Source organism: Schistocerca gregaria, chromosome 8 (assembly GCF_023897955.1).
Source record: "Schistocerca gregaria isolate iqSchGreg1 chromosome 8, iqSchGreg1.2, whole genome shotgun sequence".
NCBI lineage: Eukaryota > Metazoa > Arthropoda > Insecta > Orthoptera > Acrididae > Schistocerca > Schistocerca gregaria.
Genome location: NC_064927.1, coordinates 6464630 through 6484922, shown reverse-complemented (window position 1 = coordinate 6484922; position 20293 = coordinate 6464630). Strand labels below are relative to the sequence as shown.

The following is a 20293-nucleotide window of genomic DNA, read 5'->3' as shown; positions in this document are numbered from 1 at the left end:
GAAAACACAAATTATCAGGGGTGTGAGCGTTTCGAAATGACTCATATTCAAGTTGCACTTGGTCGTCAGTGACTGTGTGGCCTAATGGATAAGGCGTCGGACTTCGGATCTGAAGATTACAGGTTCGAATGCTGCCACGCTCGTGTTTTATCAGTTCTGAAAAAGAAACATACCGTTTTAATGTAGCATTTGAGCAGTACGAAACCGTCTGAATGTTGCTGTTGACCATTTTCTGCTTGGAGATGCTCTTGAGCTTGAAACACACACTACAAGACCGGTGCTAACTAGCGAAATGGTCGGCAGAGTGCCGTCACCGCGAGTTTCCACTGGCACTTGCACATCTAAAACAACGTCGGAAAGTAACTCGTTCGCCTTTTGAGTCACATCAAGTATGAGTGTTAATTTTGACGCCACTAGCTCTGCAGGTTGTCATGCAATTCCTTACCTCTCAGAAATGATTATGAAATAAAAGTGAAGTACGTGACGAGTGTGACGTTAGGAAAACATTAGGCAGCATGGAGAGATTCTGTATGGGACCACCCAACCCAAACGAGTACTGTGTGACGTGCTGCCCGGCAAGTGTTCACCGAAGCAGCCCAGCTAGCTCAGTCGGTAGAGCATGAGACTCTTAATCTCAGGGTCGTGGGTTCGAGCCCCACGCTGGGCGAAACGGAATTTTGTTCCGCTGCAGATGTAAATTACCGTTTTTCTGATTAACGTGATGTAATGGAAATAGCAACTTTAAACTTTGCCTACGTCTCTGTCACTCGCAAGAAAACTGTATTTGAAGGTGAAGGTGATTTGGTAGACATGTGTGAAAGACATGTTCTGAAATGCAAGTGTTGTTGTTTGGAGAGGACATCGGTTACGTGTCAGATGTGTAGCCAAGCAGTAATGGGTCGCCATAGCTGCAAATATTAGTCGGTAATATGAAGTGTTGTCAGCTGAAGTCTGATGATCCAGACGACCGTAAGGACGAAGTACGCAAAAGTACCGCTAGGCCGCGCCTCTTTAGCTCAGTGGTAGAGCACTGGACTAGTAAACCAAGGGTCGTGAGTTGCATCCTCAAAGGAAGAAGTCGAATTTTGGAAATCAGTTGCTCGTCGTGGCCGTATAGCAAACAGTATCTGTGATGACGAACAATTAGCGACATGCCTTTTATTAAGAATTACTCTCAGATGTGATTAAGGCGAATGGCGCAGATAAAGCCTTTGCCAAAGCAGTTCAGCATAAGGTGGGACGAGGCAGTCTGAATTACATTTTATAGATGCATTTCTCACATATGTCAGAGCCTCTCGCGGTCGTCGTCGTCGTCGTCGTCGTCGTCGTCGTCGTCGTCGTCGCCGTCGCCGCTTCTGCAGAAGTAGCAAATGCGGCGAGGCACGCCCTGCCTTCGATTCCGTATGCACAAAGTGTGTGGTCTTGTTTCCCATTCTATATTTGGTCGGTCACGTAAGAGGTTGAATGTAACGAATGGGTGTGAAAGAGCAAGGGCAGCGGCTGTGTAGAACGAAAACACAAATTATCAGGGGTGTGAGCGTTTCGAGATGAGTCATATACAAGTTGCACTTGGTCGTCAGTGACTGTGTCGCCTAATGTATAAGGCGTCGGACTTCGGATCTGAAGATTACAGGTTCGAATGCTGTCACGTTTGTGTTTTATCAGTTCTGAAAAAGAAACATACCGTTTTAATGTAGCATTTGAGCAGTACGAAACCGTCTGAATGTTGCTGTTGACCATTTTCTGCTTGGAGATGCTCTTGAGCTTGAAACACACACTACAAGACCGGTGTTAACTAGCGAAATGGTCGGCAGAGTGCCGTCACCGCGAGTTTCCACTGGCACTTGCATATCTAAAACAACGTCGGAAAGTAACTCTTTCGCCTTTTGAGTCACATCAAGTATGAGTGTTAATTTTGACGCCACTAGCTCTGCAGGTTGTCATGCAATTCCTTACCTCTCAGAAATGATTATGAAATAAAAGTGAAGTACGTGACGAGTGTGACGTTAGGAAAACATTAGGCAGCATGGAGAGATTCTGTATGGGACCACCCAACCCAAACGAGTACTGTGTGACGTGCTGCCCGGCAAGTACTCACCGAAGCAGCCCGGCTAGCTCAGTTGGTAGAGCATGAGACTCTTAGTCTCAGGGTCGTGGGTTCGAGCCCCACGCTGGGCGAAATGGAATTTTGTTCCGCTGCAGATGTAAATTACCGTTTTTCTGATTAACGTGATGTAATGGAAATAGCAACTTTAAACTTTGCCTACGTCTCTGTCAGTCGCAAGGAAACTGTATTTGAAGGTGAAGGTGATTTTGTAGACATGTGTGAAAGACATGTTCTGAAATGCAAGTGTTGTTGTTTGGAGAGGACATCGGTTACGTGTCAGATGTGTAGCCAAGCAGTAATGGGTCGCCATAGCTGCAAATATTAGTCGGTAATATGAAGTGTTGTCAGCTGAAGTCTGATGATCCAGACGACCGTAAGGACGAAGTACGCTAAAGTACCGCTAGGCCGCGCCTCTTTAGCTCAGTGGTAGAGCACTGGACTAGTAAACCAAGGGTCGTGAGTTGCATCCTCAAAGGAAGAAGTCGAATTTTGGAAATCAGTTGCGCGTCGTGGCCGTATAGCAAACAGTATCTGTGATGACGAACAATTAGCGACATGCCTTTTATTAAGAATTACTCTCAGATGTGATTAAGGCGAATGGCGCAGAGAAAGCCTTTGCCAAAGCGGTACAGCATAAGGTGGGACGAGGCAGTCTGAATTACATTTTATAGATGTATTTCTCACATATGTCAGAGCCTCTCGCGGTCGTCGTCGTCGTCGTCGTCGTCGTCGCCGCCGCCGCTTCCGCAGAAGTAGCAAATGGCCATCGTGGCAAATGCGGCGAGGCACGCCCTGCCTTCGATTCCGTATGCACAAAGTGTGTGGTCTTGTTTCCCAGTCTATATTTGTTCGGTCACGTAAGAGGTTGAATGTAACGAGTGGGTGGGAAAGAGCAAGGGCAGCGGCTGTGTAGAACGAAAACACAAATTATCAGGGGTGTGAGCGTTTCGAGATGAGTCATATACAAGTTGCACTTGTTCGTCAGTGACTGTGTGGCCTAATGGATAAGGCGTCGGACTTCGGATCTGAAGATTATAGGTTCGAATGCTGTCACGCTCGTGTTTTATCAGTTCTGAAAAAGAAACATACCGTTTTAATGTAGTATTTGAGCAGTACGAAACCGTCTGAATGTTGCTGTTGACCATTTTCTGCTTGGAGATGCTCTTGAGCTTGAAACACACACTACAAGACCGGTGTTAACTAGCGAAATGGTCGGCAGAGTGCCGTCACCGCGTGTTTCCACTGGCACTTGCCCATCTAAAACAACGTCGGAAAGTAACTCGTTCGCCTTTTGAGTCACATCAAGTATGAGTGTTAATTTTGACGCCACTAGCTCTGCAGGTAGTCATGCAATTCCTTACCTCTCAGAAATGATTATGAAATAAAAGTGAAGTACGTGACGAGTGTGACGTTAGGAAAACCTTAGGCAGCATGGAGAGATTCTGTATGGGACCACCCAACCCAAACGAGTACTGTGTGACGTGCTGCCGGCAAGTATTCACCGAAGCAGCCCGGCTAGCTCAGTTGGTAGAGCATGAGACTCTTAATCTCAGGGTCGTGGGTTCGAGCCCCACGCTGGGCGAAACGGAATTTTGTTCCGCTGCAGATGTAAATTACCGTTTTTCTGATTAACGTGATGTAATGGAAATAGCAACTTTAAACTTTGCCTAAGTCTCTGTCAGTCGCAAGGAAACTGTATTTGAAGGTGAAGGTGATTTTGTAGACATGTGTGAAAGACATGTTCTGAAATGCAAGTGTTGTTGTTTGGAGAGGACATCGGTTACGTGTCAGATGTGTAGCCAAGCAGTAATGGGTTGCCATAGCTGCAAATATTAGTCGGTAATATGAAGTGTTGTCAGCTGAAGTCTGATGATCCAGACGACCGTAAGGACGAAGTACGCAAAAGTACCGCTAGGCCGCGTCTCTTTAGCTCAGTGGTAGAGCACTGGACTAGTAAACCAAGGGTCGTGAGTTCCATCCTCAAAGGAAGAAGTCGAATTTTGGAAATCAGTTGCGCGTCGTGGCCGTATAGCAAACAGTATCTGTGTTGACGAACAATTAGCGTCATGCCTTTTATTAAGAATTACTCTCAGATGTGATTAAGGCGAATGGCGCAGATAAAGCCTTTGCCAAAGCGGTTCAGCATAAGGTGGGACGAGGCAGTCTGAATTACATTTTATAGATGTATTTCTCACATATGTCAGAGCCTCTCGCGGTCGTCGTCGTCGTCGTCGTCGTCGTCGTCGTCGTCGCCGCCGCCGCTTCTGCAGAAGTACTAAATGGCCATCGTGGCAAATGCGGCGAGGCACGCCGTGCCTTCGATTCCGTATGCACGAAGTGTGTGGTCTTGTTTCCCAGTCTATATTTGGTCGGTCACGTAAGAGGTTGAATGTAACGAATGGGTGGGAAAGAGCAAGGGCAGCGGCTGTGTAGAACGAAAACACAAATTATCAGGGGTGTGAGCGTTTCGAGATGAGTCATATACAAGTTGCACTTAGTCGTCAGTGACTGTGTGGCCTAATGGATAAGGCGTCGGACTTCGGATCAGAAGATTACAGGTTCGAATGCTGTCACGCTCGTGTTTTATCAGTTCTGAAAAAGAAACATACCGTTTTAATGTAGCATTTGAGCAGTACGAAACCGTGTGAATGTTGCTGTTGACCATTTTCTGCTTGGAGATGCTCTTGAGCTTGAAACACACACTACAAGACCGGTGTTAACTAGCGAAATGGTCGGCAGAGTGCCGTCACCGCGAGTTTCCACTGGCACTTGCATATCTAAAACAACGTCGGAAAGTAACTCGTTCGCCTTTTGAGTCACATCAAGTATGAGTGTTAATTTTGACGCCACTAGCTCTGCAGGTTGTCATGCAATTCCTTACCTCTCAGAAATGATTATGAAATAAAAGTGAAGTACGTGACGAGTGTGACGTTAGGAAAACATTAGGCAGCATGGAGAGATTCTGTATGGGACCACCCAACACAAACGAGTACTGTGTGACGTGCTGCCCGGCAAGTATTCACCGAAGCAGCCCGGCTAGCTCAGTCGGTAGAGCATGAGACTCTTAATCTCAGGGTCGTGGGTTCGAGTCCCACGCTGGCCGAATCGGAATTTTGTTGCGCTGCAGATGTAAATTACCGTTTTTCTGATTAACGTGATGTAATGGAAATAGCAACTTTAAACTTTGCCTAAGTCTCTGTCAGTCGCAAGGAAACTGTATTTGAAGGTGAAGGTGATTTTGTAGACATGTGTGAAAGACATGTTCTGAAATGCAAGTGTTGTTGTATGGAGAGGACATCGGTTACGTGTCAGATGTGTAGCCAAGCAGTAGTGGGTCGCCATAGCTGCAAACATTAGTCGGTAATATGAAGTGTTGTCAGCTGAAGTCTGATGATCCAGACGACCGTAAAGACAAAGTACGCAAAAGTACCGCTAGGCCGCGCCTCTTTAGCTCAGTGGTAGAGCACTGGACTAGTAAACCAAGGGTCGTGAGTTCCATCCTCAAAGGAAGAAGTCGAATTTTGGAAATCAGTTGCGCGTCGTGGCCGTATAGCAAACAGTATCTGTGATGACGAACAATTAGCGACATGCCTTTTATTAAGAATTACTCTCAGATGTGATAAAGGCGAATGGCGCAGATAAAGCCTTTGCCAAAGCGGTTCAGCATAAGGTGGGACGAGGCAGTCTGAATTACATTTTATAGATGTATTTCTCCCATATGTCAGAGCCTCTCGCGGTCGTCGTCGTCGTCGTCGTCGTCGTCGCCGCCGCCGCTTCTGCAGAAGTAGCAAATGGGCATCGTGGTAACTGCGGTGAGGCATGCCCTGCCTTTGATTCCGTATGCACAAAGTGTGTGGTCTTGTTTCCCAGTCTATATTTGTTCGGTCACGTAAGAGGTTGAATGTAACGAATGGGTGGGAAAGAGCAAGGGCAGCGGCTGTGTAGAACGAAAACACAAATTATCAGGGGTGTGAGCGTTTCGAGATGAGTCATATTCAAGTTGCACTTGGTCGTCAGTGACTGTGTGGCCTAATGGATAATGCGTCGGACTTCGGATCTGAAGATTACAGGTTCGAATGGTGCCACGCTCGTGTTTTATCAGTTCTGAAAAAGAAACATACCGTTTTAATGTAGCATTTGAGCAGTACGAAACCGTCTGAATGTTGCTGTTGACCATTTTCTGCTTGGAGATGCTCTTGAGCTTGAAACACACACTACAAGACCGGTGCTAACTAGCGAAATGGTCGGCAGAGTGCCGTCACCGCGTGTTGCACTGGCACTTGCACATCTAAAACAACGTCGGAAAGTAACTCGTTCGCCTTTTGAGTCACATCAAGTTTGAGTGTTAATTTTGACGCCACTAGCTCTGCAGGTAGTCATGCAATTCCTTACCTCTCAGAAATGATTATGAAATAAAAGTGAAGTACGTGACGAGTGTGACGTTAGGAAAACATTAGGCAGCATGGAGAGATTCTGTATGGGACCACCCAACCCAAACGAGTACTGTGTGACGTGCTGCCGGCAAGTACTCACCGAAGCAGCCCGGCTAGCTCAGTCGGTAGAGCATCAGACTCTTAATCTCAGGGTCGTGGGTTCGAGCCCCACGCTGGGCGAAATGGAATTTTGTTCCGCTGCAGATGTAAATTACCGTTTTTCTGATTAACGTGATGTAATGGAAATAGCAACTTTAAACTTTGCCTACGTCTCTGTCAGTCGCAAGGAAACTGTATTTGAAGGTGAAGGTGATTTTGTAGACATGTGTGAAAGACATGTTCTGAAATGCAAGTGTTGTTGTTTGGAGAGGACATCGGTTACGTGTCAGATGTGTAGCCAAGCAATAATGGGTCGCCATAGCTGCAAATATTAGTCGGTATTATGAAGTGTTGTCAGCTGAAGTCTGATGATCCAGACGACCGTAAGGACGAAGTACGCAAAAGCACCGCTAGGCCGCGCCTCTTTAGCTCAGTTGTAGAGCACTGGACTAGTAAACCAAGGGTCGTGAGTTCCATCCTCAAAGGAAGAAGTCGAATTTTGGAAATCAGTTACGCGGCGTGGCCGTATAGCAAACAGTATCTGTGATGACGAACAATTAGCGACATGCCTTTTATTAAGAATTACTCTCAGATGTGATTAAGGCGAATGGCGCAGATAAAGCCTTTGCCAAAGCGGTTCAGCATAAGGTGGGACGAGGCAGTCTGAATTACATTTTATAGATGTATTTCTCACATATGTCAGAGCCTCTCGCGGTCGTCGTCGTCGTCGTCGTCGTCGTCGCCGCCGCCGACGCTTCTGCAGAAGTAGCAAATGGCCATCGTGGCAAATGCGGCGAGGCACGCCCTGCCTTCGATTCCGTATGCACGAAGTGTGTGGTCTTGTTTCCCAGTCTATATTTGGTCGGTCACGTAAGAGGTTGAATGTAACGAATGGGTGGGAAAGAGCAAGGGCAGCGGCTGTGTAGAACGAAAACACAAATTATCAGGGGTGTGAGCGTTTCGAGATGAGTCATATACAAGTTGCACTTCGTCGTCAGTGACTGTGTGGCCTAATGGATAAGGCGTCGGACTTCGGACCTGAAGATTACAGGTTCGAATGCTGTCACGCTCGTGTTTTATCAGTTCTGAAAAAGAAACATACCGTTTTAATGTAGCATTTGAGCAGTACGAAACCGTCTGAATGTTGCTGTTGACCATTTTCTGCTTGGAGATGCTCTTGAGCTTGAAACACACACTACAAGTCCGGTGTTAACTAGCGAAATGGTCGGCAGAGTGCCGTCACCGCGAGTTTCCACTGGCACTTGCACATCTAAAACAACGTCGGAAAGTAACTCGTTCGCCTTTTGAGTCACATCAAGTATGAGTGTTAATTTTGATGCCACTAGCTCTGCAGGTTGTCATGCAATTCCTTACCTCTCAGAAATGATTATGAAATAAAAGTGAATTACGTGACGAGTGTGACGTTAGGAAAACATTAGGCAGCATGGAGAGATTCTGTATGGGACCACCCAACCCAAACGAGTACTGTGTGACGTGCTGCCCGGCAAGCATTCACTGAAGCAGCCCGGCTAGCTCAGTCGGTAGAGCATGAGACTCTTAATCTCAGGGTCGTGGGTTCGAGCCCCACGCTGGGCGAAACGGGATTTTGTTCCGCTGCAGATGTAAATTACCGTTTTTCTGATTAACGTGATGTAATGGAAATAGCAACTTTAAACTGTGCCTACGTCTCTGTCAGTCGCAAGGAAACTGTATTTGAAGGTGAAGGTGATTTTGTAGACATGTGTGAAAGACATCTTCTGAAATGCAAGTGTTGTTGTTTGGAGAGGACATCGGTTACGTGTCAGATGTGTAGCCAAGCAATAATGGGTCGCCATAGCTGCAAATATTAGTCGGTAATATGAAGTGTTGTCAGCTGAAGTCTGATGATCCAGACGACCGTAAGGACGAAGTACGCAAAAGCACCGCTAGGCCGCGCCTCTTTAGCTCAGTGGTTGAGCACTGGACTAGTAAACCAAGGGTCGTGAGTTCCATCCTCAAAGGAAGAAGTCGAATTTTGGAAATCAGTTGCACGTCGTGGCCGTATAGCAAACAGTATCTGTGATGACGAACAATTAGCGACATGCCTTTTATTAAGAATTACTCTCAGATGTGATTAATTCGAATGGCGCAGATAAAGCCTTTTTTTTTTTTTTTTTTTTTTTTTAAAATCTTTATTTCTTACAAAATATTTTATACAATAAAACCCACCACCTTATTAATTAGTGGGTCATGATATAATACATTACTTAGGTACAGCTTATACATTTCTATTTATAATCTACAGACAGTGTGTTAGTTGAATGGGCAGACCTACTAATTAACAAATCTGCTACTCCTAGTATTACTACTTACACTAGTCTCTACTGCCTGCAGCGTTACAAACATGCCAATAAATATACAATCCTACTTGTGTGCCTTGCTCACCGAGCTAACCCCGGTGAACGCGCCCTGGCAAAGGGCAGGCCAATACTTTTATTCGCTGCAGGTTTCTATTTTAATTTCTATTCTAATTTCCTAACCTAATGAACTATTCTAAGTCAGAATCGGTGCGTTGTCAAATCCGGTATGGTCGCCCCTCTCCCCCTATCCTGCACGTGGCGGATTCCAACTTTACCAGTCGACCAGTCCACGCACAGGCGGTACGGGATTGGGGCATTGACCTAGTATGTTAATTTTTAAGTCTTAAAGCTCTCTCAGATATTGAGTTAGGACCTTTCGTGATACCTCATTTGCCAACTGATTTAGCAGTCGAAAGGTCTCTTCTTGTCTTAATAACATATACGTGTCATAGTTGGGTAGTTGCTGTCTAAGTGTAGTTGCTACATCATCGAAAAGGGGGCACTCGTAGACCACATGGTCGGGAGTTCCCTCCGATGCACCACAGTCACACGTGGGCGTTGCCCTCTTCCCAAACCGACATAGATACGTCGGGTAAGGCCCATGTCCAGTGAGAAAGTGGAACAAACCCCTAGTTGGTTCAAAATAACCCATGCTCATTCTTTCCCTCACATTCGGCAGGAAGCTGAAAGTTCTTCTGCCGGATTCCTCTGCCTCCCAAACTTCTTGCCATAGCTCTTCACCCCTCTTCCGTATCTCGCCCTTATCCCTAACCCTAACTCCCAAGATGTCTTCTACTTTTTCTATGTCCCCTTTCTTTGCCCAATACCAAGCACCCTGTTCCCTGATTTTGATATCCAGAGGACAAAGCCCCATTATTACTAATAGGGCCCCTCCCGGAGATGTTCTGTATGCCCCCACAGATCTTAATATCATGTTCCTTTGAACCCTTCTCACCGACATGGCGGGCACAACCCTCGTGAGCCTGTGTGCCCAGACTCCCGCGCCGTAACCCACTATTGATGTTAGTATGCTGTTATGATACAATTTGATAAGGTGAGGGGGGAGATGAAATCTTTTATGACCTATGGTGATGAGGTTATTGAGAATTTCCAGAGCTCTTTGTGTCACGGTTTCAATGTGCTTTCCGAAGTTCCACCTTTCATCGATGATGATCCCTAAGTAACGTCCCTCTCGTCGTCGAGGTACTGGTGTGCCCTCAATTCTTACAGTCGGGTTTCTTATTAACTGTCCCTTTAGTAATAGATAGGTTGATTTAGTCGGTGAGATGGTCATCTTGGTATTACGGCACCATGATAGTAGTTGCGTCATGGCTCTATCTATTTTTGGTTCAATATCCTCGCGACTTCGGCCGCCAACCAGTAGAAGGAGGTCATCAGCGTAGGCTATCACCTCTAGCACATCTTCATTTTGTTGCAATGCATTTAAGAGTGGCTCCATGTGGATATCCCAAAATAGGGGACCTAAGACGGAACCCTGGGGACATCCCTTTGTTATGGGTTTTCCAATCCTCCCGCTAGGGGATGATAGCCAGACCTCCCGATCTACACAATAGCTCCTAAGGCAACCGTATAGCGGCCCTGGGCACTCTTTCTCCCGCAAGCAGGAGAAGAGCGAAGGCCACCACAGGTTGTCAAAGGCGCCACTAATGTCCACCATGATGCCGACGATGTACTTGCACGGGGCCGAACCACAGACCTCGGCCGCCAGGGCGATCGCATCAGATGCGGAACGCCCAGGCCTGAAGCCAAACTGGCTGTCGCTCATCCCGTGCAGCACTCGGTGGGCAGTCAGCCTATCAGCAAGCAGCTTTTCAAGGATTTTCCCGAGCACATCCAGAAGGCAGATGGGTCTGTAAGACTTTGCCTCAGCTGGATCTTTATCGGGGCCTTTTTTAATGATTACAACGTTTGCTGCCTTCCAGATCCTCGGGAATTTACCTTGCCGAAGGCACTCGTTGTACAGCTGGGTTAAAGGAGCGACCAGTTGTGGGGCCAAGAACTGCACCACCTCCGCCACAATGCCGTCTGGCCCAGGGGCTTTCCCTCTCTTTATTGTCTTTATGAGGGCAGCGACCTCTTCCTCCGAGAAGGGGAGGACTGCCTCATCATTTGTATAGTCGCCCAGATCTAAATCTCGCAACCGTCGCTGTTCCTCAGTATCCTCTGTTCTGTCGTCGTCAGGCAACAGGGATCGGAGTAGGACCTCAGCAGTCTCCTGCCATGAGTCCGTCATCCCATCCCCATGCCTGACTGTGGACAGCATCATAGGGGAGCGGATCTTTTCTCTTACTAGTTTATACGGAATCCCCCATGGATCCAAGGCCAGCTGATTGGTCACGAATGTCTCCCAGCTTCTAACTCGGACCGCTTTTAATTCTTTTTGAAATCTTTCCTTTGCCTCCCGGTATAGCAGTAACCATCTCTGCTTCTCCCACCAGACGACACTGCGCTGGTAGTGCCTCCGCAGCCTTCTGACAGACTGACGCAGCTCCTGCAGCTCAGGAGACCATGGTGTCGGCGAGGCCGCCATGGCCCTCCTCCTAGTTGGCACGGCCGCCTTCATCGCTCTAGTCACTGCACACACCAGTTCCTCAGCTCTGTTGTCGATGTCAATTTGTCTGTCACCATCCGGTAACGGAGGAATGTCACACTCTCTGGCTAAGCGTTCCCAGTTGGCTTTCCTGAAGTTCAACTGCACCTCCCACCCCATGGCCCAGTGGCACTCCCTGCTCCCTAAGGTAAAAGTGATAAGGTTGTGATCGCTTGTGGTGGCACTGTCTATCACCTTCCAGTTCTGTATTAGGTTTGCCGCATTTGGCGTGACCAAGGTCACGTCGATGTTCGTGCCTTGCCCCCCTCCCGCCGCATAGGTGGGAGAGTTTCCCGGTTTGTTTGCCACCACAAGCTGCAACGACATAATCACTTCTTCCACCTTTCCACCATTTTCGTCCCTTGTGCCACTGTACCATAGGGGGGACTTCGCATTTATATCCGCAGTTATGACAACTCTTCGTCCCTGCAACGCCATAGCCACTCTTGTTAGGTGGTCTAAATGTATGTCGATATCATCTCCATATTGAAAATACATGTTAATGAGTGTTATAGTGCCTGCTGGAGATTGCAGTTCTATGACGTTGCAGTGACTGTTTGAGTACTGCGAAAGTAAGGTTGCCTGCAGTTTTTTGTTGGTGATTACCACAGCTGCTTTGGGGGCATCCCCACAGCTGATGACTTGCCATGTGGTGGCCACAAAAGCAATTTTGCCAGCCAGAGAGTAAGGCTCCTGCAAACAGAGTACATCCAGTCTCCTCTCCTCCACTTCCCTACGGAGTTCCTGCATCACAAGTCGACTGTTGTGCGTATTTAGTTGGCCGACAGATGTCCTAGTCGTCATGGATAATATGTGTGTACACGGTCATATGGCCAGGTCTTGTTCGGATCGAAAGTTATTCTTCCGTTTGCCAACACTGATTGGACGTATATATCCTCTAAATCAAATTTCTCTCCTCGTCTTTCAAACAGTTTCTTTAGCAGGTCACGCAGGGCTCCGAAGTCCGTGGGGAGATTCACCGACTTTAGCTGTATTCTATCTACAGCCTCCATCACCGAGAAGGTTACCTTTCTGCCGTTCTCATGTCCAATTCGGACCACATGTCTCAAGGCAGTGGTCAGGGTTGCCGGCTGCTCCAGTCTTGCCAGCTGCATCGTAAATTCGAGGTTTGGGTACACCCTCACCGGATCGACAGGCGGAAGCCTGACAATTGATGTATCAGAGGTGCAACCCACACTCGAACTTGTGACTATATTTTCCTGTATGGATGGTTTTTCAATCTTCTCCTTGGGGGTTGCCACTACCACAGGATGCCCTTGCCGTGGATGGTCTGTTTTCGGCTCAGATCCCCGGCTTCGAGGGGAGGGGGCCATGAGTGGCATGGGAAATTCTGTTTGCTGTCCTTTGTCTACCATGAATGCCTCTGTCTGGACAGCAGTGTCTGCTGTTTCGACTTCTGAGCTCGATAGCGATCTCAGAAATTCCCTGAATTTGTGAGCCCTCATAGCATCCCTCCTTCTCTTGCTCGGGGATTTTCGCTTTGGCATACTGTAGGTTGTGTCAGACTCAACCATAATCAATTCTGGATATTAGGCGTTGTTCTAACATCCTGTATGTAGGGCAACTCCGTCCTGTAGCTCCACATGGTTTTTTCCCTCTGCTCTTACAGGGAATACAAACACTGGCAGCCTTGCAGTCCTTTCGTACGTGTCCATTGTCACCGCACTTGGAGCACGCCGACCCCCTGGTGCAGTGCCTGAGGATGTGGTCCAAATCCCCACAATTGTGGCAACGAGGTACCACGATGTAATCCCTTACATTAATTGCATGAAACCCAACATATAGTCTGCCCATTCCAGTAATTTGCTTCCACATTTGTGGATTTACCTCGGCCACGTGATGGACAACGTCCCGATCACGGGGTCCTGTTTTGAATTTGAGTTTGAATTTATTATTGAATTCTTCCGCGTTCATGCTTTCAAAATTTTGTCCCCTTATTGTCTCACTTAACTCGTCGTTAGTCATTATAGTTGGCACGTCATATAATATCACCAAAGGATTCCTTTTCCGTGGAGGTTCACATTTCATTACTGCGTTCAGTTTTTGGTTTTTTAGTAGTTTTTCCTTATCTTCTTCTGAGGCTACTTCTACTATTACAGAGTTCTTGCTGGGTTTAACTTTCTTGATTCTAATTTTGTCCTTCACAGGATCTATTGTGGTAGTTAAAAGTTCTTGTAGCTTTTTTACACTTGTGTCCTGTCCTGGCAGCGTCCGAAGAAAAACTGCCGTGTCTTGTCTCTTTGATACCCTGTCGATTGTATCTTTTGTGGTAGTTGGCTTAATGGGCGCTTGCGCAGCCACTGCCGCCCAGGATTTGGCTGGTTGTTTTCGCAGCCTGCTGTTTTCTTTTTCTAATTCTTCTAAACGGCCTTCTAATTTTGCATGGGCAATAGCCCAGGCCGAAAGTTCATTCTTTATAATGGTCAAGGCAGCCTGACTGATCTTGCCATTTTTCACGTTCTGGTCAATCAACAGGGCGATTCTGTTATGCCTCTGTGCGACGGTTTCAGTATCAACATCTGCCTGCCCCACCTCGTCTTGTGGAGAGGGATCAGGCACAGCGGAAGCCCTCGAAAGCGCACTCGAATCACTCGTTATAGTTGAAGCCATGATTAACGAGTGATAAAGAAGAAAGTGGGAGCCCATCTCTTGCCCCGGACCGGCTCCTCTGGCATGGGGGGGGACTTCTTGCAGCTCGCCCACCGACCTCGCCCCAAGGTCAAGGGCCCTGTCGAACTGCCGGGTTCAGCACGCCGTTGCCAGCGCACTGGTCCCCATCGATGGCTTCGTCATCGGCGATTTCACGCGACGCTCCTCGGCAATTGCACCCCGCACTCCGGAGAGGCGGATGCACCTCTCGCCCTTCGCCGCCTACTAGCCCGAGTTTCCACCTTACGGCCAAGGACCCACTCCTACTCAGTTGGCGGGCCGGTCCCCCAGACGTTCGGCGGTCTGGACCCAGTTAACCTGGCCCAGGTGATGTCACCACCTCCTGGGTTTGGCAGAACACGCCCCGGTTACCCAGGGGCGCGGCGAAGCACCCTTGCCGACTCGCGCCGCGATCCCACGCCGACAAACGAAGTCGCCGGCATGCAGAGCTCCTGCTGGTCTGGGCCCTGCGAACAGAAAGGGACAGATGTTCGTCCCTCGACACAGCTCCCCCTGTGCCACGCACCCTTCGCTTTCTCATCGGGTTGGGTCGCAGCTCTCCCTTTTGTCGCACGGCAAAATGCCGAGCTTAACGTCTGGAACCACGGGAAGGCGGAAAGAGCCACTTGGGAAGGAGAGGTTGTAAGAGACACATCACTTCCCCTGTGAGGAGTGCCGCGGCACGCCCGTCTGGAAGCGATACGCCCCAGTGCGAGCCTCCGTGCCTTACGGCGCGCCGGCTACGGGCGGGCCCGCGCCGAACGCGCCGTCGAGCAACCGACCTCACGCCAGACAAGATAAAGCCTTTGCCAAAGCGGTTCAGCATAAGGTGGGACGAGGCAGTCTGAAATACATTTTATAGATGTATTTCTCACATATGTCAGAGCCACTCGCGGTCGTCGTCGTCGTCGTCGCCGCCGCTGCTTCTGCAGAAGTAGCAAATGGCCATCGTTGCAAATGCGGCGAGGCACGCCCTGCCTTCGATTCCGTATGCACGAAGTGTGTGGTCTTGTTTCCCAGTCTATATTTGGTCGGTCACGTAAGAGGTTGAATGTAACGAATGGGTGGGAAAGAGCAAGGGCAGCGGCTGTGTAGAACGAAAACACAAATTATCAGGGGTGTGAGCGTTTCGAGATGAGTCATATACAAGTTGCACTTGGATGTCAGTGACTGTGTGGCCTAATAGATAAGGCGCTGGACTTTGGATCTGAAGATTACAGGTTCGAATGCTGTCACGCTCGTGTTTTATCAGTTCTGAAAAAGAAACATACCGTTTTAATGTAGCATTTGAGCAGTACGAAACCGTCTGAATGTTGCTGTTGACCATTTTCTGCTTGGAGATGCTCTTGAGCTTGAAACACACACTACAAGACCGGTGTTAACTAGCGAAATGGTCGGCAGAGTGCCGTCACCGCGAGTTTCCACTGGCACTTGCACATCTAAAACAACGTCGGAAAGTAACTCGTTCGCCTTTTGAGTCACATCAAGTATGAGTGTTAATTTTGATGCCACTAGCTCTGCAGGTTGTCATGCAATTCCTTACCTCTCAGAAATGATTATGAAATAAAAGTGAAGTACGTGACGAGTGTGACGTTAGGAAAACATTAGGCAGCATGGAGAGATTCTGTATGGGACCACCCAACCCAAACGAGTACTGTGTGACGTGCTGCCCGGCAAGCATTCACTGAAGCAGCCCGGCTAGCTCAGTCGGTAGAGCATGAGACTCTTAATCTCAGGGTCGTGGGTTCGAGCCCCACGCTGGGCGAAACGGAATTTTGTTCCGCTGCAGATGTAAATTACCGTTTTTCTGATTAACGTGATGTAATGGAAATAGCAACTTTAAACTTTGCCTACGTCTCTGTCAGTCGCAAGGAAACTGTATTTGAAGGTGAAGGTGATTTTGTAGACATGTGTGAAAGACATGTTCTGAAATGCAAGTGTTGTTGTTTGGAGAGGACATCGGTTACGTGTCAGATGTGTAGCCAAGCAATAATGGGTCGCCATAGCTGCAAATATTAGTCGGTAATATGAAGTGTTGTCAGCTGAAGTCTGATGATCCAGACGACCGTAAGGACGAAGTACGCAAAAGCACCGCTAGGCCGCGCCTCTTTAGCTCAGTGGTAGAGCACTGGACTAGTAAACCATGGGTCGTGAGTTCCATCCTCAAAGGAAGAAGTCGAATTTTGGAAATCAGTTGCGCGTCGTGGCCGTATAGCAAACAGTATCTGTGATGACGTACAATTAGCGACATGCCTTTTATTAAGAATTACTCTCAGATGTGATTAATTCGAATGGCGCAGATAAAGCCTTTGCCAAAGCGGTTCAGCATAAGGTGGGACGAGGCAGTCTGAATTACATTTTATAGATGTATTTCTCACATATGTCAGAGCCTCTCGCGGTCGTCGTCGTCGTCGTCGTCGCCGCCGCTGCTTCTGCAGAAGTAGCAAATGGCCATCGTTGCAAATGCGGCGAGGCACGCCCTGCCTTCGATTCCGTATGCACGAAGTGTGTGGTCTTGTTTCCCAGTCTATATTTGGTCGGTCACGTAAGAGGTTGAATGTAACAAATGGGTGGGAAAGAGCAAGGGCAGCGGCTGTGTAGAACGAAAACACAAATTATCAGGGGTGTGAGCGTTTCGAGATGAGTCATATACAATTAGCATTTGGACGTCAGTGACTGTGTGGCCTAATAGATAAGGCGCTGGACTTTGGATCTGAAGATTACAGGTTCGAATGCTGTCACGCTCGTGTTTTATCAGTTCTGAAAAAGAAACATACCGTTTTAATGCAGCATTTGAGCAGTACGAAACCGTCTGAATGTTGCTGTTGACCATTTTCTGCTTGGAGATGCTCTTGAGCTTGAAACACACACTACAAGACCGGTGTTAACTAGCGAAATGGTCGGCAGAGTGCCGTCACCGCGAGTTTCCACTGGCACTTGCACATCTAAAACAACGTCGGAAAGTAACTCGTTCGCCTTTTGAGTCACATCAAGTATGAGTGTTAATTTTGATGCCACTAGCTCTGCAGGTTGTCATGCAATTCCTTACCTCTCAGAAATGATTATGAAATAAAAGTGAAGTACGTGACGAGTGTGACGTTAGGAAAACATTAGGCAGCATGGAGAGATTCTGTATGGGACCACCCAACCCAAACGAGTACTGTGTGACGTGCTGCCTGGCAAGCATTCACCGAAGCAGCCCAGCTAGCTCAGTCGGTAGAGCATGAGACTCTTAATCTCAGGGTCGTGGGTTCGAGCCCCACGCTGGCCGAAACGGAATTTTGTTCCGCTGCAGATGTAAATTACCGTTTTTCTGATTAACGTGATGTAATGGAAATAGCAACTTTAAACTTTGCCTACGTCTCTGTCAGTCGCAAGGAAACTGTATTTGAAGGTGAAGGTGATTTTGTAGACATGTGTGAAAGACATGTTCTGAAATGCAAGTGTTGTTGTTTGGAGAGGACATCGGTTACGTGTCAGATGTGTAGCCAAGCAATAATGGGTCGCCATAGCTGCAAATATTAGTCGGTAATATGAAGTGTTGTCAGCTGAAGTCTGATGATCCAGACGACCGTAAGGACGAATAACGCAAATGTACCGCTAGGATGCGCCTCTTTAGCTCAGTGGTAGAGCACTGGACTAGTAAACCATGGGTCGTGAGTTCCATCCTCAAAGGAAGAAGGCGAATTTTGGAAATCAGTTGCGTGTCGTATCCGTATAGCAAACAGTATCTGTGATGACGAACAATTAGCGACATGCCTTTTATTTAGAATTACTCTCAGATGTGATTAATTCGAATGGCGCAGATAAAGCCTTTGACAAAGCGGTTCAGCATAAGGTGGGACGAGGCAGTCTGAATTACATTTTATAGATGTATTTCTCACATATGTCAGAGCCTCTCGCGGTCGTCGTCGTCGTCGTCGTCGTCGTCGCCGCCGCTGCTTCTGCAGAAGTAGCAAATGGCCATCGTGGCAAATGCGGCGAGGCACGCCCTGCCTTCGATTCCGTATGCACGAAGTGTGTGGTCTTGTTTCCCAGTCTATATTTGGTCGGTCACGTAAGAGGTTGAATGTAACGAATGGGTGGGAAAGAGCAAGGGCAGCGGCTGTGTAGAACGAAAACACAAATTATCAGGGGTGTGAGCGTTTCGAGATGAGTCATATACAAGTTGCACTTGGTCGTCAGTGACTGTGTGGCCTCATAGATAAGGCGTCGGACTTCGGATCTGAAGATTACAGGTTCGAATGCTGTCACGCTCGTGTTTTATCAGTTCTGAAAAAGAAACATACCGTTTTAATGTAGCATTTGAGCAGTACGAAACCGTCTGAATGTTGCTGTTGACCATTTTCTGCTTGGAGATGCTGTTGAGCTTGAAACACACACTACAAGACCGGTGTTAACTAGCGAAATGGTCGGCAGAGTGCCGTCACCGCGAGTTTCCACTGGCACTTGCACATCTAAAACAACGTCGGAAAGTAACTCGTTCGCCTTTTGAGTCACATCAAGTATGAGTGTTAATTTTGACGCCACTAGCTCTGCAGGTTGTCATGCAATTCCTTACCTCTCAGAAATGATTATGAAATAAAAGTGAAGTACGTGACGAGTGTGACGTTAGGAAAACATTAGGCAGCATGGAGAGATTCTGTATGGGACCACCCAACCCAAACGAGTACTGTGTGACGTGCTGCCCGGCAAGTATTCACCGAAGCAGCCCGGCTAGCTCAGTCGGTAGAGCATGAGACTCTTAATATCAGGGTCGTGGGTTCGAGTCCCACGCTGGCCGAAACGGAATTTTGCTGCGCTGCAGATGTAAATTACCGTTTTTCTGATTAACGTGATGTAATGGAAATAGCAACTTTAAACTTTGCCTAAGTCTCTGTCAGTCGCAAGGAAACTGTATTTGAAGGTGAAGGTGATTTTGTAGACATGTGTGAGAGACATGTTCTGAAATGAAAGTGTTGTTGTTTGGAGAGGACATCGGTTACGTGTCAGATGTGTAGCCAAGCAGTAATGGGTCGCCATAGCTGCAAATATTAGTCGGTAATATGAAGTGTTGTCAGCTTAAGTCTGATGATCCAGACGACCGTAAGGACGAAGTACGCAAAGGTACCGCTAGGCCGCGCCTCTTTAGCTCAGTGGTAGAGCACTGGAATAGTAAACCAAGGGTCGTGAGTTCCATCCTCAAAGGAAGAAGTCGAATTTTGGAAATCAGTTGCGCGTCGTGGCCGTATAGCAAACAGTATCTGTGATGACGAACAATTAGGGACATGCCTTTTATTAAGAATTACTCTCAGACGTGATTAAGGCGAATGGCGCAGATAAAGCCTTCGCCAAAGCGGTTCAGCATAAGGTGGGACGAGGCAGTCTGAATTACATTTTATAGATGTATTTCTCACATATGTCAGAGCCTCTCGCGGTCGTCGTCGTCGTCGTCGTCGTCGTCGTCGCCGCCGCCGCTTCTGCAGAAGTAGCAAATGGCCATCGTGGCAAATGCGGCGAGGCACGCCCTGCCTTCGATTCCGTATGCACGAAGTGTGTGGTCTTGTTTCCCAGTCTATATTTGTTCGGTCACGTAAGAGGTTGAATGTAACGAATGGGTGGGAAAGAGCAAGGGCAGCGGCTGTGTAGAACGAAAACACAAATTATCAGGGGTGTGAGCGTTTCGAGATGTGTCATATACAAGTTGCACTTGGTCGTCAGTGACTGTGTGGCCTAATAGATAAGGCGTCGGACTTCAGATCTGAAGATTACAGGTTCGAATGCTGTCACGCTCGTGTTTTATCAGTTCTGAAAAAGAAACATACCGTTTTAATGTAGCATTTGAGCAGTACGAAACCGTCTGAATGTTGCTGTTGACCATTTTCTGCTTGGAGATGCTCTTGAGCTTGAAACACACACTACAAGACCGGTGTTAACTAGCGAAATGGTCGGCAGAGTGCCGTCACCGCGAGTTTCCACTGGCACTTGCACATCTAAAACAACGTCGGAAAGTAACTCGTTCGCCTTTTGAGTCACATTAAGTATGAGTGTTAAT

The 20293-nt window shown here is 47.7% G+C and overlaps 9 non-coding genes across 9 annotated transcripts; all 9 read left to right on the top strand.

Annotated features, from left to right (window-relative positions):
* Positions 1-594: 594 nt before the first annotated feature.
* Positions 595-667, top strand: Trnak-cuu (transfer RNA lysine (anticodon CUU)). Its single transcript has one exon. It is a non-coding gene; the product is annotated as a tRNA-Lys (tRNA).
* Positions 668-2105: 1438 nt separating this feature from the next.
* Trnak-cuu (transfer RNA lysine (anticodon CUU)) lies at positions 2106-2178 on the top strand. Its single transcript has one exon. It is a non-coding gene; the product is annotated as a tRNA-Lys (tRNA).
* A 1438-nt stretch (positions 2179-3616) lies between these two features.
* On the top strand, positions 3617-3689 carry Trnak-cuu (transfer RNA lysine (anticodon CUU)). The gene has a single exon. It is a non-coding gene; the product is annotated as a tRNA-Lys (tRNA).
* A 1448-nt stretch (positions 3690-5137) lies between these two features.
* Positions 5138-5210, top strand: Trnak-cuu (transfer RNA lysine (anticodon CUU)). The gene has a single exon. It is a non-coding gene; the product is annotated as a tRNA-Lys (tRNA).
* A 1437-nt stretch (positions 5211-6647) lies between these two features.
* Positions 6648-6720, top strand: Trnak-cuu (transfer RNA lysine (anticodon CUU)). Its single transcript has one exon. It is a non-coding gene; the product is annotated as a tRNA-Lys (tRNA).
* Positions 6721-8162: 1442 nt separating this feature from the next.
* On the top strand, positions 8163-8235 carry Trnak-cuu (transfer RNA lysine (anticodon CUU)). The gene has a single exon. It is a non-coding gene; the product is annotated as a tRNA-Lys (tRNA).
* Positions 8236-15951: 7716 nt separating this feature from the next.
* On the top strand, positions 15952-16024 carry Trnak-cuu (transfer RNA lysine (anticodon CUU)). Its single transcript has one exon. It is a non-coding gene; the product is annotated as a tRNA-Lys (tRNA).
* A 1433-nt stretch (positions 16025-17457) lies between these two features.
* On the top strand, positions 17458-17530 carry Trnak-cuu (transfer RNA lysine (anticodon CUU)). Its single transcript has one exon. It is a non-coding gene; the product is annotated as a tRNA-Lys (tRNA).
* Positions 17531-18969: 1439 nt separating this feature from the next.
* Positions 18970-19042, top strand: Trnak-cuu (transfer RNA lysine (anticodon CUU)). Its single transcript has one exon. It is a non-coding gene; the product is annotated as a tRNA-Lys (tRNA).
* The last annotated feature ends 1251 nt before the right edge of the window (positions 19043-20293 follow it).